Here is a 14,317-nt window from a genome sequence, read left to right as displayed (position 1 = left end):
TATTTTTATAATAAAAATTTATTAAATGAATGTAATTAATTTTTTACATAAATAAATAATTAATTAACTAACAATATCTTAAATATATTTAATTAATAAACTATATTAATTAAATTTAGTTAGTAAAATTTATTTTCGTCGATGATAATTGATTGTTTATTGAGTTTTTATAATCAAACAATTATTTATTTAAATTAATTTTAATTTGATCTTTATAAATAAATATAAATCTTTTTTATATTTTTTATTAGCATTCTTTATTAACGTATCATATTTTTGTCTCATTTTTCACTTGTTGTATAATATATTGTTGATTAATATATATTTTCTTATATTATTTAATTAAAATTAAAAGCACTAATGTTAAACTTAATTAATTATAAAAATGATTTAATTAGATTACAATTAATATGACGTTCATTTAATATATTAATTGGTTAATTTGAAATAATTTACTCAGTTTTCAAATATTTATAATTAAAATTATTATTAATTCTTAATAATTAACTTTTATCGATGTATTAAATGATATTTAATTTTAATTAGTTGATCTATTATAGTTATATAAGATTTTCGTACTTAATTTCATGAATGAAATACAAACATATCTTATTCAACAAATTATGATAACATTTCTCATGCACAACTATCTTTGATTCTCAGACATCCTATTCCTAGACATTTATAAAATTTTAAGTCAAACGACCCGTAGGGGTGTTGGGGGTAAGAAGAGAAATAGTAAGGAATAAAGAGTTAAGAAATCTAAGGAGTTGTTGTCTTTTTTGCCCTCGATCTCAAATTAATTACTTTTAGTTAATTAATGAATTTTGATGATAACAAACATGCTCTTATTAACTAACAATTTAATATTTTCAAGTATCCATTGCGTAGAGCTCGAAACAATGATTCCAACATAATTTGAATCACAGCTTAAACGAATAAGATATAGGTGAAACAAGCTTGACGAAAAAATCCAGAGCGAATGACAAGGCATATTATTTTTCATCAAAGTTGACCAATTGAAAGGTTATTTTATGTTCGTGTATAAGCGCTAATTTTGGACATATGGTGGCATTTGCTTTTTGTTGGGTTTTTAAAGAAATGATTTTAGAATAGGGTGATTTTTATATATAGAAAAGTAGGTCAAAGTATTTATAATTTATAGCAAAAAAGTTTAAGAAACGGTTACAGCCGAACAAACCCCAAAAACGGTGTAAGATACCGAAAAGCCCAGTCCAAATGCAAAAAAAAAAAAAAAAAAAAGGAGAAAAGGCGGCGTCTTGACCCAACAACGATTAATCGACACAATTTTCTCCGAGGATTTTTTCCTCCAACGAACGACGCTTCATCTCCTCCAATCATCTCCATTTCATCAATCTCTCAAAATCAATTTCTTCTTCTTCTTCTTTTTCTTCTTCTTCTTCCATCGATGCTGCTTCACCTTCTTTTTTTCCTATTTACGTCCTTTTTCGTACGCTACTTCATTTCCATCCTCGTCCACTACTTCTTGGTTCTCTTCTTCTTCTTAATCCTTCATCCTTGGGCGATTAGGAGTCATTCCGAGAAAATCAGGCCAAACAGATTAAAAAAATGACCAAGAAAGTCAACTAAGTTGAGGAAAATCAGATAATTACTAAAATGCCATCGAGCTCCAGCGTCACGACCCTAGGAGAAGCGTCGAACAACGCTTGAAGACAGAAGGCTCACTTTTGCTACAAAACAGGGCAGCGTTGCAACGCTCCAAAATTTGACGCGACTAATCCTGCATGCGCCTTGCGCAATGCAGCGTCAAGGCTAGCATCGCGTCTCAAGTCATCGCTTTTTGGCTTTTTTGCGATTTAGCGTTGCAACGCTAGCATCAGCGTCACGACGCTACTCTGCAAGTATAAATAGTTTTTCTTTCATTTTTTGCTGAAGGAGGAAGCACGATTTTCGATAAAGGCTGGAATTTCTCTTTGTATCAATTAGTCTATATGGTAATTTTGTTTCCTACTTTGTTTAGATTTTGATTTCTTTTTTTTAATTGTAATCAATAATTTGTAGTTCTTCGTGAATTTGTCTATGGATTTGTGAAGTATTCAATCTTGTTTCTATTCCAAGAGTTTTTGCAATTCTTTTGAGTTTTCTACTTGTCTTTATCATTAGCAATCTGATTTGAGCATTCTTGAATATGTTTTTAATTCTTGGAGCATGTTGAATAATCTATATCTTGAACATGTTTAGCCTAGATTCTTGGTTTTGTCACACTCACGATCGAATGCGTTGCTTTTAATGTGTTCGATATAGTGTCTAGCCAAGATCTGCAAGAGGCATTAGTAATTGTGTGTTTAATGGTTATCCTAGCATGCACTAATTACTAGATTGGTTAATTGAGTAAGCTATCTTAACAAGCAATCGATGCAATTGAATCCTAGAACTTAATGTGCATGTTTTCTCTTCTATATGGCCACTATTGAACCCAATAAAGATAGAAACATGTAGATTGATTAAGGTTAGGGCTATCCTACCTTAATTGTTGATTAAGACACTTTCTTGACTTGGTTAATGCTAATTGTCTGCCTTTGTAGAGACTAGTTTAATCTATTTAAGTAAGTAGCTCCGAGCTTAATCCGATTGTGAATTAAATTTGTAGAATTCAATGATAGGAATTGTATTGAACTTCTAACTTGGATTAGAAGCAATATTGTTCTAAATTTGTTTAGAATTATTCTGTGTTCTTTTGATTTTTTTTTAGCATGTTTCTTGTCTTAATAAAAAACATTCATTTTATAGCTTTCATGATTAAGCTTGGTTAAAGGAAAGATTAAATAACCTTTCACTGTGGATCGACCTCTTACTTCCACTTTAACTACGAGTTAGTTTAGGTTGTTGTTCGAGCTTTACAAATATTGTTTGTTTCGGGTTAGGTAGAACTAACAACTGTTGGGATTGGTGTCCTAATTCTCCTGGAGTCTCGTTGTTTTGTAAAGATACACATTGTTCAATGAATAAAATAAATGTTATTTAATTCTAGCATTTACTCATATCCAATTAACAAAGCTCCTTGGTTATCTTATGTGAACTTAAGCATGTATATGTGATATACAAGTGGATCATGCCTTAAGTGATAACCTAAATCGGTCTGTAGTATAAGGATTAAGGTGGGATACCTGATCTTGGTGACACTACAGATACGGCCCGCTTTGTAGAGGTTTGCAAGTGTTGTAAACTACTACAGATGGTTGATCCTGATCATTCGTATGGAGATGTGGAGTGGGGTGTCCTATACAAAGAGTTTGTATAAGACCTGGACCACGAGATGATTAGACTCTGTATATAATGCCGTTGATACTAGAGACTTACATCTCACCTAAACGACCATAGGTGACACGACCTCAATCCTGAGTGTTTTGGGAACTCCTGCCTTTGAGGGTGATCCTTTGATTAGTATGGGTGAGAGTGGCCAGATTGCCAACTCAATATGCCTACATTTTTTAGAACTTGTCTGATCTGGGAGCTGGGAACTCACTCCACAACTTCTCTATGTTCAAGCTCCGTTAAGGGCTGATTCCACTATGTTCAAGCTCCATTAAGGGTTGGGAACTCACTCCACTATGTTCAGGCTCCATTAAGGGTTGATTTCGGGGCTTGAACATAGTGGCCACAACTTCTCTTTGGAAGAGAAGACTCAGTCATAGTAGGACAATGACTTATATTTATTAGAGGGATTAGTGGTACTTAAGGAGACAGATGTAAATACAGGGGCATAACGGTTATTGGCTCAGTTGTACTTACGAGCGATTTGTGAAGAGTTGTCGCACTGTTGATTGGTTAAAATGGACATATAATATATCTGTAGTAAGAAGAATTCAGCTGTCGGTCTTTAGTGGAGTGCCTGGCAGTTAACGGATGGCAGATCCCGTGACTAAAGAGTTTAGTCAATTATTCACGTACCGTTGGAGCTTCAAGCTACAGGTCCATGAGGTCCCCTTAGTAGCTTGGATTCAGTTGAGGATCAGTTCTTGGTGTTGATTTGAAATGTTCAAATTGACAAAAGGTATTTTGATTATATATGATATAATCGGTATGATGTATGAGATACATCTAGTGGAGGATTGATGTAAATAAGATTTACATTAAGTACTATGGAATAGAAAAAGAACTATGGTTTATATGTTTCATGAGATGAAATATTAAAACTATAAGTTGTAAATATAGTATAATAAGTTGGTTATCATTTATGTTTATAATAATATTAATTATTGGATAATTAATTCTTTTTCTTTTAAATAACCAAAGTAGTGGGTGGTTATTGAATCATGGTAACCTTGAGTTTAAAAGGAAAATGGTTTTCCCATTTTGAATAATGATGTGTTTTAAAACGATTGAAAAAGGTTTGAAGTTTTTCCTCTCGCGAAAGGAAACTCCAACGGTGGTTCGTCAAGTAATACAGATTTACTGAACGACGGCTGGTCTAGCTAATCAATCGTGTAGAGGTAGAGCTAACACAATCGTGCAGGTAGTTACTAAAATGATCGCATTAGTTTTGTGTAAGAACGATGTTGGCCAAGGTACGATCCATGTAGTGTCTGTAAGGCGATAGATCGGGAGTTAAACATAGACCTAAAGGAATCGGCATAGCTTTTGCTAGACGATCGCATAGCTTTATCTAAACGATTGGGCATCGGATATATGATAGGTCTCCCACATCTCCACTTACCGCAGTCGTGTACAGCGATGGTGTTTTCCTCCTTCGCGCCTCTACTAAGTTTCGAAACAGACCCACCCTCTGGATTCTCACATCGAGAAATACCAAGTCGCCTTGTTGGTGGTGTCAGACTCAACCTGAACACCGTCAAGGTTTTCTAGAGGCCATTCGTGGTGCTGTAGAGGCCGTTCGTGTTGCGAAGGAGATCGTTGAGGACGAGCGCGAAGTGTTTGTGCGGTGTTCGTGCTGTGTTGCAGTCATGTAAATCGAGCACTCGTGGTTGCTGTTGTTCGATTAGAGTCGCACAACGAAGCATGGAGACTCATCCTCATATGTTTGTAGAGTTTGATCTCTGTTCATTTGAGTTTATTCATGCCATAATTTTTCTGTATGAATTGTATAACCGTTTGTATTCAAGTCGACTGTAAATATATGTTCATTCATGATTGTAATTTGGAATAGTCTTGTTCCGCTGCTTATAGAAATCTCGCTTCCGATTGCTTTCAATTGGTATCAGAGCCAGGTTCTCTGATATTCCAAATTACAGATCTGAATTGAACGCTTTTGACAGTCGTGGTGGGTTTCTGCATTTGTAATTAACCGTTTTCTACATTTGTGGATGAATATGATGAATGTTTCGGGTTTAAATTGCCTTTTTTGTTAAAGCTTTCAGTATTACAAAATGTTAATTATAAGGGCCCCTGTGTTTTTTGGCGAAATTAACTTTGCAATCGAGTCTGTAATTCGAAAAGTTCGAGTTCGTCGAGTCGTTCGTGATGAAGCTTTGGCACATGGCGATGCAATTCTCAACGAAGAAGAAGATCAAGCGTTGGTTGGATCGTGTAGCCTCAGCTAAACAATCGTTGGGATTTTAGTAAGTGATCGTTTAGTAGTGTTTTCTAGACGATTGTGTAGTATTTTCTAATCGATCATTTAGCTAATGCTAAGCGATGGGGTAAATCGTTTACCATATCGTGTAGCGTTGGTTGCGCGATCACATAGGCGCTGAAGGTAGGAGATCGTAGTGGGAGCATGCGATGCTCGTCGTTTAGTGGAAGGCGCGCGCTAGATGATCGTATAGTTAGCAAGCTTTATCACTTAGTTACTACCAATGCGATCGCGTGTATGCGATACGGAGACGCTAGCTAAGCGATCGCTTAGGTGATGGTGGTTCACGACATCATAGTCGCTTAGACGATCGCGGAAGGCGGGCTCTGTACGGAGCGCGCTAAGTGATCGTGTACTTCAGGCTTCATCGCTTAGTATAGGTACATGATCGTGTAGCAATAGCTAAATGATCGTTTGGATTTTTCTAGACGATTGTATAGTAAATACTAAACGATCGTTTAACTCTGGGAGCGCTGGTAAGCGATAGAACGAAGTGTTTGTTTTATCGAGTAGACGATCGCGGGGTGCTTAGTAAACGATGGCTGGTTGGAGAACCGATGCTTTGTCGAGCGGTTCAAGACCCGGTTCGTCTGTTTGAACCGGAGACTCCTTGTCTTTGTAATAGTTAGCTTTCCTTTTGTCTTTTTAAGGCAATTTTACCCTGTTTATCAACTTTTATTGCTAATACATGTGATGTATGGTACTTATATGCCAAAGTGTTTGGTCATATAGTTAAAAACCCACCTTAGGTTGTGCAATTATTCATGCATCATGTATTATAAATGTTATAATCGAGCATGAAGAAATTACTTGAAAGCATGTGCATGCATCATGAAATATAAGAGTTATATTTTTCATTCATTGAGCATTATCATGCATCATCCTTTTATTATAAATGTCATAGTCTAAGGGTGAATGGAAGCATGTCTTGCTTGTTTCATTGTGGTTTTGTATAAGTGTGATATAAAAGAAGTAGCAATGAATGGACAATGCATTGAGCATGACACTTAGGCTATTTATAATTGTTATGAATGCCTTGCATGTGTTAGCTTCGCATTGTGGTGGTTGTTTCCGTTTATAAGTATTATAAAGGAAATTAGACATAAAATCAATAATTCAGAGTTGCATGTGGACTTAGGGTGAATTCAAGTTTTTTAAAAGGATTTTAAAATTGGATTGAGATAGACCTAAGTTCAAGTGGTTCTAAAGAGTTTAGTAACCTAGATTAATCTTTTAAAATCGGTTTAATAGGATTAAATTGGTTGGAATAAAAGATTAAATTTGTTGTAAACTTGTCTATAAAGGACCTTTTGTCTAAGGCGGGTTCTAGCTAGGCTGGGATTCTTAAGTTGACGGAAATGTAACACCCCTACCTGGGAACCTACCTGGAAAGGTGAATTAGATAGATTTTCAACAAGCATGCAATGTTTTGGATAAAGATTCCGTTAAAGAGTTTAATGGATGATGATCAAAAGTTATTTCACTATCCAAGGTAAATGTTACTCTTGGGAAAACCTAAAAGTCACTTAGTTTAAATCCTTAGTTGTGTTTTTTCTAAGTAAGCTAAATCTTAAGTTATAAAATACTCAGTGGGAGGAGGAGGCATATCAAATATGTCTATGATTCCACTCACGTTTCTCCCTGTATGTTCACACCGTGAGATTCATGCTTGGCCTCGAGATGCCCAGGATGCATCCATCTTCAGATGGTATTTATATGAGTCAATATCAAGGTGGGCGGAGAGAGTATTTATAGTAAGTGGGTGAAGAGTGTGCGTCAACACGTCCTATGGTCTTTGTCATTGGTTCACACCGTGAAATCATTCTATACGCCCTCGTGTCGCCTTCAGAGCGTCCCCCTTCGGATGGGTTTTGTGCAGTTGGTCAATATCGAGGTGAACTTCAGAAATGGATAGGGTCGCTTTAGGTTTTGCCCCAATCAGATTTTTCCCCTTCGGATTGGCCTTTTGGGACGGACCTATAGGGCTTAAAATGGTGGGTCACACTTATGGGAGATTGTTAAGTAAGTTAATGATCTATTGGCCAAATCAATGATGGCTTGTTGTTATAGGAACAAGAGTTGTTCTGGTATTAATGACTGGTTGAGAACTTCTCAATTCATATGAGGGATAACTGACCTCCCTTCAGCGGCTTTTGTCCTAAACCTTTGAAGCGTCATTGCGAAACTAGATGTCACACGGGGTTCATGTTAGTTTTGCTAAAACTTTATTGGTTGTTTTTTTGTTTTACAACGGGTATTTGCTTAAAACCTAATGTAGGTCAATGTGTTTTTCTTCCAACAACTCGTCAGTATTTCCGTTGAAAGCTTTTAAAAATGACCGATTACTTACAGTGGAAATAATCGTGTGAAACGAATTTTGTGGCAAATAACCTCCATCCCATTACTCTCCAAAAGAGGAGACAATACGGTAAATATGATTTATTGGTCTTGGAGACATGTCTGGTAGAGAATGATGATTCTACCTGGATCCTTGATTCGAGTGCTACCAATCATAACAGTTCCTCTTACCAAGGATTCAATTCTTGGTAAACGTTGCTACAGGGAGAGATGACTCTTTGAGTCGGTACTGGTGAGGTTGTTTCAGTTGTTGCTGTAGGTAGGCTGAAGTTATTTGTTGACTAGAAACGTTATCTGTTACTGGATAATGTTTTCGTAGTTCCTCATATTAAGAGGAACTTAATCTCGGTTTCTTGTCTCATTGAACAAGGTTACACTGTCTCCTTTTCTGAGAATAAAGTGTTTATTTTCAAGAATGGAATGAAGATTGGTTATGGTTCAATAGAAAATAACTTATATGTACTAAGGTCGTTAGTCATAAAAACCTTGTTTAACATTTCTACGATCCGAGTGAAAACAAAATGTTTGTTTCTACTAATGCTATCTTCTTGTAAGAAGATCACATGAGGGATCATAAGCCACGAAGTAAGCTCATTTTACGTGAGATCTCTAGTGAGACTGAGACTGCTGAAGGTTCAACAAGAGTTGTTGAACAGGCCGACAGATCAACAAGAATTGTTGAGGTCGGGGTGTCTAGTCAACCAGCTCAAGAGTTAAGATTGCCTCGACGTAGTGGGAGGGTTATGAACCCACCGGATCGCTATATGGGTTTGACTGAATCCCAAAACATCATTACGAATGATGGGGTTGAGGATCCATTGTCTTTTATGAAAGCAATGGAGGATGTTGACAAAGATGAATGGGTTAAGGCCACGAACCAGGAAATTGAGTCTATGTACTTCAATATCGTCTGAGAGCTTGTTGATCCACCTGATGGGGTAAGACCTATTGGGTGTAAGTAGATTTTTAAGCTAAGAGAGGTGTAGATGGAAAGGTGCAAATATTTAAGGTTATACTCGTGGCAAAGGGTTATACCCAAGTGGAGGGAGTTGACTATGAGGAAACTTTCTCACCTGTTGTCATGCTGAAGTCTATCAGGATTCTCTTGTCCATAGCCATATTTTATGATTATGAAATATGGAAAATGGACATCAAGACTGCTTTTCTTAATGGTAATCTTGAGAAAACTATCTATATGACTCAACTAGAGGTGTTCATTGTTCCAGATCAAGAGCAAAGAGTTTGCAAGCTTAATAGGTCCATTTATGGGATGAAACAAGCATCTAGATCTTGGAACATTAGATTTGACACTGTTGTCAAGTCGTTTGGTTTTGACCAGAACGTTAATGAGCCTTGCGTTTACAAGAAGATCATCAACAGCTCAATAGTTTTCCTGGTACTGTATGTGGATGATATCCTACTCATTAGGAATGATGTAGGGTATCTGACTGACATTAAGAGTTGGCTAGGTGCACAGTTCCAAATGAAAGATTTAGGTGAGGCACAGTACGTTCTAAGGATCCAGATCATTCGGGATCGCAAGAACAAACGGTTAGACCTGTCTCAGGCATCGTACATTGATCAAATGTTGATCAGGTACAGGATGTAGGATTCCAAGAGGAGTTTATTACCCTTCAGGCATGGAATCATTCTGTCTAAGGATCAATTTCCTAAGAAACCTCAAGAAGTTGAGGAAATGAGACAGATTCCCTATGCTTCTTCTGTAGAAAGCTTGATGTATGCAATGTTGTGTACCAGACCCGACATTTGCTATGCAGTAGGGATTGTCAGTCGGTATCAGTCCAATCCAAGATTTGATCACTGGACGGCGGTCAAGATGATCCTCAAGTATCTTCGGAGAATGAGGGACTACGTGCTTGTATATGGAGATAAGAATCTGATCCTTACAGGATACAACGTTGCTAATACCTTTACAAAGGCCCTCACGGCTAACGTATTTGAGGGTCACCTAGATAGTCTGGGTCTGCGGGACATGTGGCATCTTGTCTAGGGCAAGTGGGAGATGATACTGGGGTATGCCCTAGTTTATTGTATATTGTACAGTTTTATATTGTATTGTACATTAATCTCCCGAGTCATTAAGACAGGTGGGAGATTGTTGGGATTGGTGTTCTAATTCTCCCGGAGTCTCGTTATTTGGTAAAGATACACATTGTTCAATGAATAAAATAAATATTATTTAATTCTGGCATTTACTCATATCCAATTAACAAAGCTCCTTGGTTATCTTATGTGAACTTAAGCATGTATATGTGATATATAAGTGGATCATGCCTTAAGTGATAACCTAAATCGGTCTGTAGTATAAGAAGTAAGGTGGGATACCTAATCCTGGTGATACTACGGATACGGTCCGCTTTGTAGAGGTTTTCAAGTGTTGTAAACTACTACAGATGGTTGATCTTGACCATTCGTGTGGAGACGTGGAGCGGGGGTGTCCTATACAAAGAGTTTGTATAAGACCTGGACCACAAGATGATTAGACTCTATATATAACGCCGTTGATACTAGAGACTTACATCTCACCTAGACGACCATAGGTGACTCGACCTCAATCCTGAGTGTTTTGGGAACTTCTGCCTTTGAGGGCGATCCTTTGATTAGTATGGATGAGATTGGCCAGATTGCTAACTCAACATGCCTACCTTTTTGGGGACTTTTCTGATATGGGAGCTGGGAACTCAATCCACAAGATGAAATTCACTCCTTTTCCGAGGCAGGGATAAGTAGAGAGATTGCTCCATTAAAGGCTGATTCTAGGGCTTGAACATAGTGGCCACAACTTTTCTTTGGAAGAGAAGACTCGGTCATAGTAAGACTATGACTTATGTTCATTAGAGGGATTAGTGGTACTTAAAGAGACAGATGTAACTATAGGGGCATAACGATTATTGGCCCAATTGTACCTACGATCGATCTGTGAAGGGTTGTCGCATTGCTGATTGGTTAAGATGGACACATAATATATCTGTAGTAAGAAGAGTTCAGCTGTCGGTCTTTAGTGGAGTGCCTGACAGTTAACGGATGGCAGATCCTATGACTAAAGAGTTTAGTTAGTTATTCATGTACCGTTGGAGCTTCAAGCTATAGGTCCATGAGGTCCCCTTGGTAGCTTGATTCAATTGAGGATCAGTTCTTGGTGTTGATTTGAAATGTTCAAATTGACAAGAGGTATTTTGATTATATATGATATAATTGATACGATGTATGAGATACATCTAGTGGAGGATTGATGTAAATGAGATTTACATTAAGTACCATGAAATATAAAAAGAACTATGGTTTATATGTTTCATGAGATGAAATATNGGGAACTCCTGCCTTTGAGGGTGATCCTTTGATTAGTATGGGTGAGAGTGGCCAGATTGCCAACTCAATATGCCTACATTTTTTAGAACTTGTCTGATCTGGGAGCTGGGAACTCACTCCACAACTTCTCTATGTTCAAGCTCCGTTAAGGGCTGATTCCACTATGTTCAAGCTCCATTAAGGGTTGGGAACTCACTCCACTATGTTCAGGCTCCATTAAGGGTTGATTTCGGGGCTTGAACATAGTGGCCACAACTTCTCTTTGGAAGAGAAGACTCAGTCATAGTAGGACAATGACTTATATTTATTAGAGGGATTAGTGGTACTTAAGGAGACAGATGTAAATACAGGGGCATAACGGTTATTGGCTCAGTTGTACTTACGAGCGATTTGTGAAGAGTTGTCGCACTGTTGATTGGTTAAAATGGACATATAATATATCTGTAGTAAGAAGAATTCAGCTGTCGGTCTTTAGTGGAGTGCCTGGCAGTTAACGGATGGCAGATCCCGTGACTAAAGAGTTTAGTCAATTATTCACGTACCGTTGGAGCTTCAAGCTACAGGTCCATGAGGTCCCCTTAGTAGCTTGGATTCAGTTGAGGATCAGTTCTTGGTGTTGATTTGAAATGTTCAAATTGACAAAAGGTATTTTGATTATATATGATATAATCGGTATGATGTATGAGATACATCTAGTGGAGGATTGATGTAAATAAGATTTACATTAAGTACTATGGAATAGAAAAAGAACTATGGTTTATATGTTTCATGAGATGAAATATTAAAACTATAAGTTGTAAATATAGTATAATAAGTTGGTTATCATTTATGTTTATAATAATATTAATTATTGGATAATTAATTCTTTTTCTTTTAAATAACCAAAGTAGTGGGTGGTTATTGAATCATGGTAACATTGAGTGTAAAAGAAAATGGTTTTCTTATTTTGAAAATGAGGTGTTTTAAACGATTGAAAAAGGTTTTTGAGTTTTCTCTCGTGTAAAGAAACTCACGGTAGTCGTCAAGTAAATACAGATTTACTAAACGATGGTTGGGCTAGCTAAACGATCGTGCAGAGTAGAGCTAAACGATCGTGCAATATTTACTAAATGATCGCATAATTTTGCTAGACGATCGTTGGCCCAAGGTAAACGATCGTGTATTGTCTGTAGGCGACAAACCGAGCTAAACGATAGACTAAACGATCGCATAGCTTTTGCTAGACGATCACATAGCTTTATCTAAACGATTGGGCATCGACCTATACGATAGTCACAATCGGTGTTTTCCTCCTTCGTTTGCCTCATACTAAGTCCGAACAGAGCCCACCCTCTGGATTCTCACACCGAAAATACCAAGGTCGCCTTGTTGTTGGTGTCAGACTCAATTCGACACCGTTGAGGTTTTCTAGAGGCTGTTCATGGTGCTGTGGAGGCCGTTCGTGACTGAGGAGATCGTTGAGGACGAGCGCAAAGTGTTCGTGCGGTGTTCGTGTAGATCAAGCGCTCGTGGTTGTTGTTGTTCGACCAGAGTCACGCAACGGAGCGTGGAGACGCATCCTCATATGTGCGTAGAGTTTGATCTTTGTTCATTTGAGTTTATTCATGTTGTAATTTCTCTGTATGAATTGTATAACCGTTTGTATTGAAGTCGACTGTAAATATATGTTCATTCATGATTGTAGTTTGGAATAGTCTTGTTCCGCTGCTCATGGAAATCTCGCTTCCGATTTCCTTCAACAACACCTACTTAGATCCGAACACTTGCCAAGTATAACATGGTCACAAGTTTCTCGGAATGATCCAAGGTCGAACATGGGGAATTATAACTGAAAGATTTTCATGATAATATGCTCGAAAGAATCAATGAAGGTTCGTAGAGGAAGCGGGGATCAGTCCCAAATCCCAATTTTTACAGAACATTTAATTTTATAGAATAATACAGAAAATTATACATTATCAACAATTACAACATGTAATTAGAAAATGAGATAAAGAGATTGAAAAATATACTGACCCTTGAAGAGAAATCTTCTTCACGTAATTCCTTCTCCAAAATGTCACATTCTTGAAACCCTAATTGGCCACCACCACAAAAGTTTCCTATGTATTCTCTAAGATGAGAATCCAAGGAGTTATGTGGGCTCTTGGTATTTTGGGTGAGGGAGTGAGATTGAGGGAGGGAGAGGGTGAGATTAGAGAACTAATTCCTTAAAGTGTTTTATGTGAGTTTCTGTCAATCTAAAAAAATAAGAAGATAAAAAACTAACCCTCCCCACTTTTTACCCACCCATGCACGTAATAGAGAGAAAAAGGGGAGGAAGTTACAACTCCTCCCAAAATTATTTTTCAAAACATAAATTAATTAAAAAAACATTAATATATATTTATATGATAATCACTTTATTATATAATATATATTAAACTTATCATATAATATATATTAAACTTTATGTTATATCAAATATAACATATAACCTATGGTTTTCATTCTCTCATTAATGCATGATATTTAATATAAATCTCAATTATACTAAATTTAATTATTTGAATCCAATTCACATAATTAATATTTGAATCGTATTCAAATATTTATTTCCTCTCAAATAAACCTTATATTATAATGTATCAAATACATTATAGTAATTATATCATATATAATTAAATTAAATTTATTATATTACATATAATTAATTTCCTAAATTAATTTGAACAATTCAAATTAATCTAAAATTGATTATCATTTAATCCCTATTGAGCTATAGATAGAACTTCATGGACTTGTAGCTTGAAGCTCCAATGGTACTTGAATAATTAATTAAACTCCTTTAATTAAATTATTTAACATCCATTAACTGTCGGACACTCAATTAAAGACCACAGTTGCACTCTTCGTACTACAGATATATTTTTGTATCCATTGGATATAACCAGTCAACAGTGCGATGATTCTTCTCAAATTGCTCGTAAGTACAGCTGGGCCAAAATTATCGTTTTGCCACTATAGTTACATCTAGCTCTATAAGTACCAATGATTCCTTTAATAAACAATAAA

Source organism: Benincasa hispida, chromosome 9, assembly GCF_009727055.1.
Source record: "Benincasa hispida cultivar B227 chromosome 9, ASM972705v1, whole genome shotgun sequence".
In the NCBI taxonomy this organism is placed as follows: Eukaryota; Viridiplantae; Streptophyta; class Magnoliopsida; order Cucurbitales; family Cucurbitaceae; genus Benincasa; species Benincasa hispida.
Note: the sequence above shows the minus strand (reverse complement) of the source record.